The 17,094-nt window shown below is 37.9% G+C and overlaps 1 protein-coding gene across 1 annotated transcript in view; it reads left to right on the top strand.

Annotated features, from left to right (window-relative positions):
• The window catches only part of VEGFC (vascular endothelial growth factor C), a 163,013-nt gene that overhangs the window by 121,832 nt on the left and 24,087 nt on the right, over positions 1-17,094 (top strand). The gene's annotated exons all lie outside the window — the stretch shown is intronic.

Raw genomic sequence — 17,094 nt, 5'->3', positions numbered from 1 at the left:
CAGTGAACCTTGAGGGTGTAATTTCTTAGAAACTCTATTTAAAACACTCATTATCAGGGACAATCTCTGAAGAAAAGCATCTTTCTCCAAAGAGTTTAAAATTAAGTCCAGCAGGGTTTTTCTGTTAAAAACAGATGAAGAATATTAGGAGTTATAAATACAACATACTGGCATACAACTATTGCATATCCTATCAAACTAGTGCCATTCTATAAGCAGGTTAGAGGGAGAAGATCTAAGACAGGATTCTCAGGTAACTCTAGAACAAAGTTTCCCTAGCTGTCCCAAATGGACAAAATTCCCAAACCAAGAGGTGTCACTGTTGCCCTCAGTAAAGTATTTCCATGTATAATAACCTTGTTGCGTAATTCTTCCTTAAACTCACCCTAAATCCCTTATTCTTCCATTTAAGCCCATTCCTTCAGTGCCTATAGAGGGGATCTGGTCATTATCTTCCATTTACATCCTGCACTTTGGAGACCATGCCTGAATCATCAACATTTAAATCACTTAACAGTCTTGGATTTGTCTCCTGCACCTTTTTATATTATGATAGACAATATGTACGTACACCACCATTGATGGGAATGATGAGTTGCTAACCAATTGCTGGCTACTTGTTTGAGTAACTTGCTGCATTAGTAACTGAGCAGTTCAACTCAAAAGTTCAAACAAGTTGGCCATGTGGAACAATGTTATTAAGCATAATTTAGTTAACGTTTTGTTTAGCTAATGCTAATCCCCACTATTGAAGGCTAAATTCTTGTGTCCTCTTTAAGGAATTTGAGTGAATAGTGTGACTTTTTTGTTGCTATGTATGAAATAGTATGTCTGAATTCATTGTGCTTAAAATATTCAGTAGTAACTGAAGAAGTTCTAAATTAGTTTTGACTTCTATTTTTTAAACCCAACCTAGGATGTCATCAGGATATGGAACTCTTGAAGTAACTGCATATACCAAAGCAGATCAATACTTGCTTTACAACTTGCAGGCTTAGAGAGTAGCCCAGGGCAATGAGAGGTTAAGTGACTTGCCTGTGGTCACAAACCAGCTTTTGTCAGAGAGAGACTTGAACATAGGGCTTCCTGACTCTGAGACTAGCTTTCTATCCACTAAATCAGGCTGCCTCTCTTAGATTCTATAATTACCTTAATTAGTGATAATCATATCTTTTTTTTCCTACTATGAACTGTCGCTGAGCAATTTATATCATTTCAGGTCATAGTAGCTCACCTTTTGCAGATAATAGAAAGTTACATTCTCTTTCCTTTGCACTACATTAATAGAATCATAGATTTGGAGTTGGGAGGAACATTAGAGATTATTTCATCCAGTGCTGTCATTGTATAGATGGCAATATTCCAGTTGAAAGAAATGAAGGGATTTGCCCAAAATCTCCAACATAGTAAGTGTCAGAGGTTAAAAGCTAAGTCCTCTAATTCCAAATTTATCTCTCTATTGCATTACAAAAGGAAAGCATGTACTATATGATCTCTGCCAATTTTAACTAATTATTTTTGCTAGCAAAATGCCAAACTTGTTTCTGTTGCTAAAAGAGTGCTTTTACCGTCCTCTAAATTTAAGTGCCCACAGCCAGAGCCTCATTGGCCCCTCCCTAGCCATCTCTCTGACCTAATGTAAAACAGCAAAACAAACTAAAAAAAGTTTGTTGACTAAAAATGTAATTAAAATAACCAAAAATCTGACAAAATGTTGAGTGGTACTTAAGAATATTAGGAATGAATGAAAATGACATTTCACCTATATACCTCCTATAATAACCTCATAAACTTGATGTTTCTGAGCATTTAAGACATAACCTCTCCACAGATATTTTAATAAGATTTGTTCCAAATTGTAGAAATTGCCTAATATTTGTGATTTATAGTATAGAACAGTATCAATTACTGGCTTCTTTTTTTAGATAGCCTGAGTTGCCCATCGTCACACATATAGCATGTGTCAGGGTCAGGGCTTGAATTCGAATCTTCCTGAGTCCAAGTCCAGCCCTTTCTCTACTATAGCACACTACTGCCTCTTCATTGTGATATATGACCACAAACCTGAAAATTTAAAGTAAATGGATTTATGCTTACAAAAAGTGTAAAATACCCAAACAGGAAATCAATAATCTAAAATAAATCAAAGTTACCTAAAAGAAAGGAACAGTCTCTAACAGCCATAACAACATGGTTTCAATGTGTACAACAATTTGCCAAAGGTATCGTTATAAATTTGCAGAGCTGGAAGGACTTCTGAATCATCTAATCTAATCCTTTTATCTTTCACAAATAAGAAAATTGAGTACTTTTGATAAAAGGGATCTCTTGGTACAGACAAGATCATCAATCTAATAATGTCCATAGAAAACTATGAACATATTTACATGGAAAATAAGTTTTGCAAACATCTGTATAATCATTAACAAAAACATCAAAAATTATTTCTATTTTTGTAGGTCTTTGCAAGCATACAGTTTTCCCAACCATTTTATATAATCTGAGTAATTTGAATCTTATAGTGTTTCAGAATCAATTACACAGCATATGTATAATGGGTACAATGTTGCTTCTAGATAGTTGAAATGTTCTGGGAATGAGGTATTCTGAATGAGTTGATTTTCCAGTTAACTAAGGCTTAACCATTTACATTTTGGAATTTTCGAATTGGAATCATTTCTTATTGAACATATATCTAGTTCCATATGTATGTATGTGTGCATATGCATTTAATAGTAAGTAGAATATACTTCCATTTTTTAAGGATTTGTGAGTTTGTCATTTATTCCCTCTTCAAAAAGAGATTGTAGCCAATTCTTACCTTTACAAAAGAAATCTTTGTGAGATTTGTCACAAAGCCGGTAATGCTCCCTAATTATCTACTCTCAATTGAGCCTTGATATATACATGTAGTTCACTGGCCTGCCCATAAACATAACCATTCCAACTTAAGTAGGTCTTGCCAGAGCTTGTGCAGCACTGGAATAGCCTTAGAAGATCCAAGGAACTCAATGCTGCATTGAGCCATTATAGTAGAACAGTGAATACTTAACATCATTATTAGACTCAACATAATAATAAAAACAGAATATCAGAGCTTCAAGAGACTCCAGAGATCAACTAATCCAATTCTCTCTTTTTTATAGATGAGAAAGTTGAAAATCAGAGAGAAAGGGGAAGTAACTTGCCCAAAGTCAAACTTCTAATATGTTGAGAAGCCAGATTTTCCTGATTTCCTAATTTTAACTCTTATGTTGGTAACATAATTTAATTATTAATAGGGCAGCTAGGTGGCACAGTGAAGAGTGCCCAGCCTGGAGTCAGGAAAATCTGAGTTCAATTCTGTCCTCAGACACTTACTAGCTGCGTGACCCTGGACAAGTCACTTAACCCTGTTTGCCTCAGTTAACTGAAGAAGGAAATAGCAAAACAAAAGACCCCAAAGGGGGTAATATCTATTATTATACATTGATGACTGCAGAGGCTATTGAACTACATGAATATTTGCTACTATTTCAAATTAGATTACTGTGATGTTTCAGTTCTTCAGCTCTTCTCAAGAAGCTGTTATGATTTTCCGCTCTCTTACTCCTGACCACTGGTCAGCTTCTAGCCCCTTACCCTACCATTGAATCTGTTGTAGTGGTCTCTACTCTTCATCTCTCATGGAAAATTGAGCAAGAAATTATTTCATTCACTTTTTTATGGAGTAATATAGTTGGGTTTTTTAACATCCGTTTGTTTTTTTCATTGTGTTTTGCACAGATGATTTTTCACTTCCAGAATCATTACTATTTTTGATGGTTGATGCTGCCAGCTGGATAAGTAGGGTTTTGCTTTATGTGTATTTATTCACTAAAAGGAAATAAATCCCTGGCAGAAAAAAACCCTTTATTTTTCACTACTCTGGATCGTAAAACATTAGGACTGGAAGGAACATTAGTGAACAGCTAGCTGGTCAAATATCCTCATATTACAGATAAGGAAAGGAATTCCCAGAGACATGAAAGTGGCTACCCATGGACACACAGCTAATTGGAGAGAGAGTTGGTACATGAAGGAGGTTCCTTAACTTCTAACTATACATTCTTTCAATTACATTAAACTAACTCTTGTAGGTGCCAGATTAAAGTTATCACTAAATGGTATATGGTTAAATGTCCATAGATAGATGGATGTATGGATGGATAAATGAATAAATATGTATGTGCAACATATATATGTGTGTATATATGTATATATATATGTGTGTGTGTGTGTGTGTGTGTGTATACATATATATGCCATAGACTCGAAATGTAGTAGTAGTTACAAACTCTTAGGGTTGGATCATAATATTGGTCCTTTTTATTTCTAAGTAAACAGGTACATTCCAGAAAAATGATTTATTCATTTCTAAAAATAATTATGTCCTTTCTTCCTTCTTTTGGCTCAATACTTCCACTGACTCAATAAGTATTTCAATTATGAACTATAAAGAGATTTCTCAATTCAGATGCCTTTGCCAAGCAGAATCCTGGCATATATTTATAGGGGAAAGAGAAGTTAAATATGAAAAGTGAGGGGGAGGGAAAAAGTGTGAAGCTTTCATTTTTGTTCTATGAGAGTGAGAAAATGACCGCTACAAAAAGTAACGATTGATGTAAGAGAAGGAAAAATATTTAATGAACAACATTGAAAATCTAAGCATTCTAGACCAATTAAACAGTTATTAAAGAGGCAGTACATCACAGTTTCATCTTCTCAACATGGTGGATCATCTTTCTATGAATGTTGCTCATAAGCCCTCTAATTATTCATGGGATGGTCTTCATGACTTGTTGTGGTTAGAAAATATTAAGTCACCTCATGAGCTGTCTGATCTTAGGCCAGTCCTCAGCCAATGAACAGATATCTCCCGATCCATCCTTCAAACATTCTTGCTTAGTAGGAACTGGTGGAGTTTGTTCTCAACTGCCAGAAATGTTGACACCCAGCGTGATCATCTCTATGTCACAGTGAGATATTAGAAAGGAATGTTTCTTATTTACCACAATGATAAAGGGATTCACTTTATAGTTTACTCACTAGCTGGGTAGAACTGCAATTCCCAAATTAAGTAGGTCCAATAATTGTAAACAGATAGTTTTTTTTTTAAAAACAGAAATATCTGATAATCTTGCTTGATACACATTTTCCTCAGAATTACACATTTACATTTTTGTTGCTGTTGAGTTGTTTTCAGTGGTGACTCTTCCTGACTCCATTTAAGCTTGCAGGCTGGTAAAAGAGAAGAAATGAATAAGGGTGCAATAGTCAAACCCTCCATGTCATTGAACTCCTACTCCTCCCTCTAGATTCCTGGCATACTATATGCTCCATGACCTCCTGAATTGGGTTGAAGTAGAGTAACAGTGACAGTGCAATGGATAGAGTGCTGGTCTTGGAGTCAGGAAAACTCATCTTCCTGCAGTCAGAGTTGGCCTGAGACACTTACCAGCTGTGTGACCCTGGGCAAGTCACTTAACCTTCTTTGCCTCAGTTTCCTCATCTGGAAAATGAGCTGGCAAAGGAAATGGCAAACCACGCCAGTGTCTTTGCCAAGAAAACCCCAAATGGAGTCACGAAAAGTTGGACTTGACTCAAACAACTCAACAACAACAAAGTGACAGTGTCAATGAGTATGTTATATATTAGCAAAAATTAGCTTCTTTTTAAAGTGGAAATGAACATAAATAGAAGTTCAAATATTTGCTGCTGACACCCCTAAATGATTATTCTGCACATCCCCATAGGATACATAGATCCTACTTTGGAAAACTGCTTTAGTGTGGACTATCCCAAAACTATTAAGTAATTTTTGCACTCTTCTTTCTCATTCTGCCTATACAGATCTGACTATTTTTCACAAGTCAGGAAACACCATTTACTTTAGCAAAGTGTCATGGGGCCAGCTGTGAATTAGCTGGTTCTAACTTTTAATTGAAAGTATTTCGCTCATATACTGGAACTAAACCTCAGGGCTGTGTTTGTTTGTATGGTGAGAAAATATCATAGGAGATGACCAGTCTAGGTCAATGAGTAATTCAATAAACATGAATTAAACACCTACCCTGCATAACTCTTTGCTAAGAACATTCCACAGTTTTAACAGTACAGAATACCATACTGTTAAGAACATATTGCAAGTGGCTGAAGCTGTATGCAAAAACAAGATAAAGCTATTTTAAAATAGAGAACATAAGCTATATACACATTTCAAAATAGTGTCAACCCCCAAAGCAAGGAAATGGTCAATGTGAGGTAAGAATACTTAGGGAATAATTACAAATCAGATATCACAGTCACAGAAATCTACCTGCATACCCCTATTAGGATTATTCCTAGAGTGAAGCTGTAATAAATTAGTTTATCTGTCATGTTAGTGCTCCATATAGACTCCATCAACTTAATTTACTTCTATGGGCACAGAACCATGCTGGGCTTTCTGCTAGTCACCGAGTACTTAAAGCTGCCCTTCTCATCATTACAGGATGATATGGGTCTCGGCTTTGACTTTCTGCCATTGTATCATTTCTCCCACCAAATTAGAATGTAATCCAACCACTCCAACTGTTTTGTTGAGGATGAGAAATAGCAAATTCAGAATATCCAGACTCCTCTATTACTGGTGAGGAGACTACCATCCTCTCAAGTCACCCGGGCTCAGAACCTAGGTGTCTTCCTTGACTCCACATTCTCTCATCCCCATATCCAATATGTTGCTGATTTCTATCACTTTTACCTTCATTGCATGCCATACACACTCCCCTTATCATTCAGTAAGCATTTATTAAATGTCAGCTATGTGCCAGGTACTGGAATAAATGTTAATCTCAAGTAGCTTTTTTTTTTTAAATGCAATTTATTTATTTAACATATTTGGTTTTCAGCATTGATTTTCACAACATTTTGAATTACAAATTTTCTCCCCATTTCTACCCTCCCCCCCACTCCAAGATGGCTTATATTCTGGTTGCCCTGTTCCCCAGTCAACCCTCCCCTCTATCACCCCCCTCCCCTCTCATCCCCTTTTCCCTTCCTTTCTTGTAGGGCAAGATAAATTTCTACACCCCATTGCCTGTGTATCTTATTTTTTAGTTGCATATAAAAACTTTTTTTGTTTTTGAACATCTGATTTTAAAACTTTGAGTTCCAAATTCTCTTTCCTCTTCCCTTCCCACCCACCCTCCCTAAGAACTTGAGCAATTCAACCTAGGCCACACATGTATTATTATGTATAACCCTTCCACAATACTCATGTTGTGAAAGGCTAACTACATTTTGCTCCTTCCCAACCCATCCCGCTTTATTGAATTTTCTCCCTTGACCCTGTCCTCTTTCCAAAGTGTTTGTTTTGATTACCTCCACCCCCATCTGCCCTCCCCTCCATCATCCCCCCACCTTTTATTTTTTTTTTTTATCTTCCTCCCTCTTCTTTCCTGTGGGGTAAGATACCCAACTGAGTATGTATGGTATTCCCCCTCAGGCCAAATCTGATGAGAGCAAGATTCACTCATTCCCCCCACATCTGCCCTCTCCCCTCCTCCCATAGAACTGCTTCCTCTTGCCACCTTTATGCGAGATAATCCACCCCATTCTATCTCTCCCTATCTCCCTCTATCAGTATGTTACTCTCTCATCCCTTAATTTCATTTTATTTCTTTTAGATATCTTCCCTTCATCTTCAACTCACCCTGTGTCTGCTCTCTTTCTTTTACATATATATATATATATACATATATATATATATACATATAAACACATATATATACACATACATACACACACACATACACATAGATATATACATACATACACATTCACTTATATATATATACATAAACATATATATATATATATATATACACACACACACACACATATATATATATTTGCATATTCCCTTCAACTACCCTAATACTGAGGTCTCATGAATCATACTCATCATCTTTCCATGTAGGAATGTAAACAAAACAGTTCAACTTTAGTAAGTCCCTTGCAATTTCCGTTTCTTGATTACCTTTTCATGCTTCTCTTGATTCTTGTGTTTGAAAGTCAAATTTTCTATTCAGTTCTGGTCTTTTCACTGAGAAAGCTTGAAAGTCCTCTATTTTATTGAAACTCCATCTTTTGCCTTGGAACATGATACTCAGTTTTGCTGGGTAGGTGATTCTAGGTTTTAATCCTAGCTCCATTGACCTCCGGAATATTGCATTCCAAGCCCTTCGATCTCTTAGTGTAGAAGCTGCCAGATCTTGGGTTATTCTGATTGGGTTTCCACAATACTCAAATTGTTTCTTTCTGGCTGCTTGCAGTATTTTCTCCTTGATCTGGGAGCTCTGGAATTTGGCAACAATATTCCTAGGAGATTTCTTTTTGGGATCTATTTGAGGAGGCGATCGATGGATTCTTTCAATTTCTATTTTGCCCTGTGGCTCTAGAATATCAGGGCAGTTCTCCTTGATAATTTCCTGAAAGATGGTATCTAGGCTCTTTTTTTGATCATGGCTTTCAGGTAGTCCAATAATTTTTAAATTATCTCTCCTGGATCTATTTTCCAGGTCAGTGGTTTTTCCAAGGAGATAGTTCACATTGTCTTCCATTTTTTCATTCCTTTGGTTCTGTTTTATAATACCCTGATTTCTCATAAAGTCACTAGCTTCCACTTGCTCCAATCTAATTTTTAAAGTAGTATTTTCTTCAGTGGTCTTTTGGACCTCCTTTTCCATTTGGCTAATTCTGCCTTTCAAGGCATTCTTCTCCTCATTGGCTTTTTGGAGCTCTTTTGCCATTTGAGTTAGTCTGTTTTTTAAGGTGTTGTTTTCTTCAGTGTATTTTTCAGTATTTTTTTGGGTCTCCTTTAGCAAGTCATTGACTTGTTTTTCATAGTTTTCTCGCATCCTTCTCATTTCTCTTCCCAATTTTTCCTCTACTTCTCTAACTTGCTTTCCCAAATCCTTTTTGAGTTCTTCTATGGCCTGGGGCCAGTTCATGTTTTTCTTGGAGGCTTTTGTTGTAGGCTCTATGACTTTGTTGTCTTCTTTAGGCTGTATGTTTTGGTCTTCTTTGTCACCAAAGAAAGAATCCAAAGTCTGAGACTGAATCTGGGCGCGTTTTCGCTGCCTGGCCATATTCCCAACCAACTAACTTGACCCTTGAGTTTTTTACTGGGGTATGACTGCTTGTAGACTTAGGAGTTCTATGTTCTACGTTTGGGGGGGAGGTGCCAGCTCTGTCAGAGCCGCACTCCTCCTTCCCCAAGGACCCCCAGTCCAGACTGGGCTTAGATCTTCAGCAGGCTGTTGCACTCCTGCTCTGATCCGCCACTTAATTCCTCCCACCAGGTGGGCCTGGAGCCGGAAGTAACAACAGCTGTAGCTGCCCCACCTCCGCTGCCCCAGGGGCTGGAAGCCAAACCGCAAACTCCTTCTACTCCCGCAGCTTTTCCCACTAACCTTCTCCGCAGTCTTTGGTGTTTGTGGGTCGAGGGGTCTGGTAACTGCCGCAGCTCACATATTTAGGGCGCTAGGGCCCCCTCCGCCCGGCTTCTGGTCTGGATCGTCCACGCCGCTCAGGCTGGGCTCTGCTCCACTCCGTTCCCAGCTCCCAGCTCCGTGTGGAATAGACCTCACCCAGAGACCATCCAGGCTGTCCTGGGCTGGAGCCCTGCTTCCCTCTGCTGTTCTGTGGGTTCTGCCTTTCTAGAATTGGTTCAGAGCCATTTTTATAGGTTTTTGGAGGGACTCGGGTACGGAGCTCACTCTAGTCTGTGCTTACCAGCCGCCATCTTGGCTCCAGCCCCTCAATCTCAAGTAGCTTTAACGAGTCTGAGTTCAAGTAGTCTAATGAGAGAGAAATCATGAGGATAACTATGAGCAAACAAGACATATACAGCATGCACTGGAGGTAATCAATAGAGTGAAGGCAATCATGTTAAAGGTTAGCAGGAAAAGTTTCTTGTAGAAAGTGGGATTTTAGTCACGACTTGAAGGGAGCTAGGGAAGCCAGGAGGACAAGATGAAGAGAGGGAGAATCCCAGGCCTGGGAGAGAGCTGGTGAATACGCTTAGAACTGGGAAATGGAGTGTCTTGTGTGAAGAACAGCCAGGAGGCAAGTGTCTCTGGACCAAGGAGTATGTGCTGGGGAGTAGGGTATAAGAAGAATGGAGAGGTAGGAGAGGGCCAGGTTGTGTATGCCACACAGAGGATTTTATATTTGATTCTGGAGGTGATAGGGCATCCTTGAAGTTTATTGAAAGGGGAATTAGGAGTGGTAACATAGTTAAATCTATGCTTTTAGGAAAATTGATTTGACAGCTGAGTGGAAGATGGCCTAGAGTAGGGACAGACCTGAGGAAGGGAGATGAAGCAGCAGGGTACCACAGTTATCCAGGAATTGGGGAATAAAGCCCTGAGCCAGAATTGGGCAATGCCAGAGGAGATCAAGGGACACATAGCTTTAGCAACAGAATGGATCTGGGAGGCGAGAGAGAGTGAGAAGTTGAGTACAACACTTAGGTGGTGCGGCTGCATCACCCCAATGCAGGTGTTCATCTCCTCAAGCCTGGATGACTGTGAAGCCTGCTGGTTTATCTCCCTGCTGCCCTGCACGCCATCATCCCCACTGAGGGATCAATGCAGGCCTGACCATGTCACAAACCTCCTCCATTATTCAATAAAATTCCTTGGCTCTTCAACACTATCTGACCTTCTAGAATCAAATACAGAATCCTCTATTTGACTTTTAAAGCCCTTCATAATTTCCCCTACCCCCTCCTTTCTGGTCTTCTTCCACCGTACTCACCTTCACATATTCTGAAATCAAATAACATTGGCCTCTTTGCTGTTCCATCTCCAGAGTCCAGGCATTTTTTTTGGAGGGGAAAAGCTTGGGGTTAAGTGACTTGCCCAAGGTCACACAGCTAGTAAGTGTGTCAAGTGTCTGAGGCTGGATTTGAACTCAGGTCCTCCTAAGTCCAGGGCTGGCCCAGGGTGTTTTCACAGGCTATCCCCCATTACTGGAATGTTCTCCCTCCTCATCTCAGCCACCTAACTTGCCTGATTTCCTTCCAGTCCCAGCTAAAATCCTATGTTCTATAAGAAGCTTTTCCAAACTCCCTTTAATGATAGTATCATCCCACTGTTGATTATTTCTAATTTATTTTGTATATATCTTATTGTACATAGTTGTTTGCCTGTTTTTTCACATTAGACCATGAGTTCCATGATGAGAACACAGACTATTTTGTCTTTCTTTGTATCTTTAGCACATAGTAGACGCTGAGTAAGTGCTTCGTGACCGACTCACTGCTACTGATATACACGCATATAAGTCTGTGCATACATGTGCAGTGGAATGAAAATGCTGGACCTAAAAGACCCATATTCAAATATGACCTTAGACATTTAACTATCCATGGACCCTGGGCAGGTCACTTAATCTCAGAGTATCCAGTCTCCTTCCTCAGCTATAAGATGGGAATAAGAATAGAACCTACCTCCAGGGCATGTTGAGAGGATAAAATGAGATGTGTGTAAAGGATTTTGTGCTTTGTAAATATGATCTACTATTCTTTACTCAACCTCTTCCTCTTCCTTTTCCTGCTCTCCCTCTCCCTCCCCCTTCTCTCCCTCCCTCCTTCTCTCTCTCTCTCTCTCTCTCTCTCTCTCTCTCTCTCTCTCTCTCCCCCTCTCCCCCCCTCTCTCCCTCTCCCCCTTATTCTCTCTCTCTCTCTCATGCACACACACACACATACACACATTGTGGTTCTCCTTCGTCCTTGTTTCCCAAAAAAAAAATTCTCTTTCATACAGTTATACTTCAGGACCTTGCCATTGAGAAGCGCCATACCTTTTTCTTGAGTAGATCTAAAGATAAGTAAAATAGAAACTAGTACTTTATAGCTGTTGCTAAGCAAGGATAAACACCCCATTAATTTGAAATATCACTATATTTTGCTCTCTTTTTTGGTGATGAGAATGGACCATCCAGTACCTTAATAGGAAAGAATATTAAGATGCATCTAGGAGGCTGGTTTTTCCTGTCACCTTGTGTTTTGATTTTTCTAGTTTTACTGGAACAAGCAGATACTTTTTTTTTAAGTAAATAGATTTTCAGCATCACTTAACATTTTAAAGTACATTTTTTAAAAAGGAGCATCTGTGATCAATATGAAATAAAATAAATACAATTCCTTTATCGAACAGCTTAGATGTCACCAAGCATAACTTGAGTATTTCTCACTGATATTTTATAGTCATTAATTAGATGGCAATACTTAGTGGTGTGACTTGTTCCAAAATCAGTCTTTTAATTCTTTTGATTTATTCCATTCCAACAATATGTACACTACAGTACACCAGCACCATTTAAAAAGTCACCTTGTATATAAATTATACAAAATTCATCATCATCCAATATAAAGAAAAAGAAAAGGAGAGTAGTGCCCGGCAAAAGTATTCAATAAATGTCTGTTACATTTATGTCTTTGCCAAATGATTACAATTCAGTTGTTGTTGTTCAGTCGTTCAGTTGTGTCCAATTCTGTGTGACCTCATCAGGCACATCAGGCCCTTCTATCCTCCACTATCTCTTAGAGTCTGTCTAAGTTCATGTTCATTGTTTACATGACACTATTTATCCATTTCATCCTCTGCTGTCCCCTTTTCCTTTTCCTTCAGTCTTTTCCAACATCAGGGTCTTTTCCAGTGTCTTCTCCTTATGTAGTCAAAGTATTTAAGCTCCAGCTTCAGTCTTTGACCTTCCAGTGAATAGTCTGAATTAATTTCTTTAAGTATTGCCTGATTTGATCTCCTTGTTGTCCAAGGGACTCTCAAAAGTCTTCTCTCCAGCACCACATTTTGAAAGCATCAATTCTGTGGCATTCAGCTTTCCTTATAGCCCAACTCTCACAGCCATACATGGCTACTGGAAAAACCTTAGCTTTGACTATCCAGACCTTTGTTGGCAAGGTGATGTCTCTTCTTTTAAGTATGCTGTCCAGATTTGCCATAGCTTTCCTTCCAAAGCAAGTGTCTTTTAATTTCAGGGCTGCAGTTGCCGTTCACAGTGATCTTTGAGCCCAAGAATATAAAATCTGACACTGCTTCCATTTCTTCTCCCTCTATTTGTCAGGAAGTGATGGGATGAGTTGCCAAGATCTTAGGGTTTTTTGATGTTAAGTTTCAAGCCAGCTTTTACACTCTGCTCTTTCTCCCTTATCAAGAAGCTTCTTAATTCTTCTTTACTTTTCACAATTCAGTAGGACGTACATTTTTCTATGCTTTCCATTTAGAAGATTTTTGTTGTAGCTTGTTTTAAGCGGACTTTCTATCTCTCTTGATCCTATTAGCTCCCATTACTAAACGGTTAGTCAGTCACTGATGTATTAAGACATAGCCTAAACATTGTACTTTGTGTGGACTATTTGATACATTTGACCATCTGATATCAATTGAATTTTAGTTTTTACTTGTTAAAACATAACAATCAGTAGATTTGTTCCCTTATCTTTATAGGTAATTTTAATAAGCTACCAAAAAAAGTCGTTCATTTTCTCACAACTGAAAGAAATGCTCTGAATGTTATCATTTGGCTAAAAGAAAACTGTACCAGATTAGCTTTCTTCCTTGCTAACTCTTCTAATTTCCTAGTCTTCCCACAGGCAATCCACCACACCACATACTTCCTTTCTTTTAATTCAAAGTAAAGAGTTCACTTTCTTCTGAAGGTTTTCAGTCTTTATTCCACGAACATAATCCAAACAGACTTTGTTCACTAATTACCCTTGCAATTATTTCCTGTATCTGTACAATTGTTTTATGTTTTTCTGTTTCATCTCTGAGTGGGGATATGCCTTGTTTCTTCTTTTATAGGACTTAAAACTATCATGCAAGTACTTGTAAAATAAAAGAAACTTACTCAAGTAGCAAGTGCTACTTTTATAAATCTCAAGGTTCTTTTTTCTGTATTATCTGGCATTCTGTTCTCCCCAGAGAGACTATACATATATACAGGGAAAAGTGTGTGTATGTGTGTGTGTGTGTGTGTGTGTGTGTGTGTGTGTGTGTGTAATGCAAAAAGAGCACCTAAATATCAGAATACCTTTGTTTACAAATATTTGTTGAATTAATATGTTTGTTGAGCAGCCTATGAAGCATTTCTCCTCATGGCAGAGCTTAGCATAAATGGCTATTCATTTGCTCTAAGTAGATGAAGAAAATCTCTCCCTATCTTTTTTCATTAGCCCAAATCAAATCTTTGATTCCTCCGTTTCTTTCTCCCCCCTCAGAATACTGAATGAATAATTTTATTTTAGGAGAAACTGATTAAGACCATGAGATGCATAATTTCATTGGTATGGTATTCCATCCACTGATACAGATCAAAACCCCTCTACTATACCTTTGCAGTTAGTCTTCGTATGTCATGATGGTGGTCATTTTCTAATCATAAGGCTAAATGATTAATTAGCTGTTCTTCAGCTGAAAGACACAGTACATCACTGACTCTTTACTCAAAATCTTTCCATTTTGATGAAACTTGCCAGAGCTTGGAGTATATTTGTTTTTGAAAACCTAGATTGCCCTCCAGCAATGAATGAGGTATCAAAGTAGGACTTTGTGGAAGGGAAGTGGATAGATATAAAGCTGGTAGTCACCTCTGCTCAAGTGGTTATGTGCACAGAGAATCCCCTACCATCGTAGGTCTTCTTTTCCACTTAACCCAAACCACCTAGTGTGACTTTTTAAATAGCCGTGACATTATATGGACGTAGAATTTTTTTGTCTGTTTTTGTTTGTATAGTAAAATCATTTACAGATTATTCTTACTTTTTGAGAGGTCTCTTGTAATAAAGTAAAACAGTTAAATAAAACAAGTAATCCAGTGACCACAACATTTCACACCTCCTCTCTATCATTTCAGACAGCAAATCTATTTCTCTTGCTCCTACACATTAGAAAACAAAAAAGAAAAGCAAATATGCATAGTCAAGTAGAAGATGTCTCAAAGGATTTTCACTTGCCTTATTTTCTTTCTGCTGATGAATAGAGTTGTAGTTATGGGTATACCAGCCCATGTTCTCCAAATACTTATGGTTAGAGGACTGGACTTGGAGCCAGAAAGACTTAGCTTGAAATCTTACCTCTGGCACTTATCCGTTTTCTCATATGTAGAATGGGAAGAATAGTAACTTTTGGAGCTGTCTCACAGCATTGGTCAGATGAGGGGATGCACATAAAATATTTTGCAGACTTTAAACATCACAGAAATGCTATTGATTGGTTCCATTCCTGCTGTTACTGTAGTTCTCTCAGGTGTACTGATATCTCTATGGCTAAGATGGAATTTCTCTGTTAGAAAGAAGGAAATAAGCTACTCACTATGTACCAAACCCTTTACAAATATTATCTCATTTGATACTCTCAAAACACTGGGAATTAGGTGTTATTATTATTATTCCTGTTTTATGGTTAAGGAAACTGATGCAAATAGAGGATAAGTGACTTGCCCAGGGTCACACTGCTAGTAAATGTTTGAAGCTACATTTGAACTCAGATCTCACAACTCCAGGCGCACTGCTCAATGCATTATTGCCACCTCACAGTTTCTAAAAATAAAACTAGACAAAAGCTATAATGCTGATCTTTATTAGTATATTCTTATAACTGCCTCATTCTGCATAGATAGTATTTATACACAAAAAGTCCAGAAAAATAGGAGCAACAAGATATTTAGAGTAGCTAAATCTTTGACTGACAATCACATTAAAAAAATTAGACTTAGCCTTGTATAGTGATGTGAGAAGACACCTAGGTGGTGCAATTGATAAAGTTAAATTGAGATCTTAGTTCAAATCTAGCCTCAGGCACTTACTAGCTGTGTGACCCCGGGCAAGTCACTTAATCCTGTTTGCCTCAGTTTCCTCATCTGGAAAAATGAGCTGGAGAAGGAAATGGCAACCCACTCCAGTATCTTTGCCAAGAAAACCCAAACGGGATGATGAAGAGTCAGATATGACTGAAATAACTGAACAACAAAATGGATAGAGAGCTGGCCTGAGAGCCAAGAAGACCTGAGTTCAAATGCTACTTCTGACATATACTAGCAATTTGTATACCTGGGGCAAGTCCCTTAACCTCTCAATGGCCTAGACAGTTCTCTAAGCCCCAGAGAAGATGCCAGCTTGAATTTGTGAAAAGATTTCCTTATATGGGATTGCAAATATGATAAAATCATAGGTCCAATTCCTATCCCCACATGAAAAAACATATAAAAAATGAAACCTGTGTTCTAATTGTGTGGCATACCTGGCCTTGGATGGAGGTCAAGACCTGTCTCTATCATGTACTAGGGGCCCCTTACACCTCTCTAAAACTTTGTTACATGTGATTACTGATAGAAATCGGTAGAGAAAGTTGCAGTGAAACCCTATTTGCACAGTTGAAGTTTCCTATACCAATGAAATCATGGATTTAATTGCCCCAAAATATATGCACCTACCCCCCCATGTATGTACATATAGATATGTATGTATATATATTTATATACATAAATACAGATGTACAATATATGTGTATATATATATGTGTATGTGTATGTATACACACAAAGTTTTTTTGGGAAGTCTATATGTATGTATGTATGATATATTTTATAAGCATAAAAATAAATACCTAATCATGAGATTAGACTCAGAAAAACAGAGTAAGGGATGGAGTTTTGCCCATACCTATACTATTGCTGGTAATTATATCTGTGAATAACACTGGTTAATGCAATTCCATCCCTAAATCTTCTTCCAAACCCTATTTCTAACTTGAGGTCATAGCAAGTAACTGGAGGGCACATAGCTTTCTTAGTTCTTATGATAGTTCCATTATCTGAGCACAAAAAAATGCCAGTATGAAAACATAGTCCAAGTATAATTAAATTTTCAAAGTCTAACCTCATCAGGCATTTAGCACTTCATTGCATTTTTGTGATATTATTATTCTTTTGGAATTTATTTTTAAAGGTTCTGGAATTTCAAATCTACTTTATTTCCCTTAAACATTTTCTTATTTTTATGTT

The sequence above is a fragment of the Trichosurus vulpecula genome, chromosome 6 (genome assembly GCF_011100635.1).
Source record: "Trichosurus vulpecula isolate mTriVul1 chromosome 6, mTriVul1.pri, whole genome shotgun sequence".
NCBI lineage: Eukaryota > Metazoa > Chordata > Mammalia > Diprotodontia > Phalangeridae > Trichosurus > Trichosurus vulpecula.
Note: the sequence above shows the minus strand (reverse complement) of the source record. Positions and strands in the feature narration are given on the sequence as shown.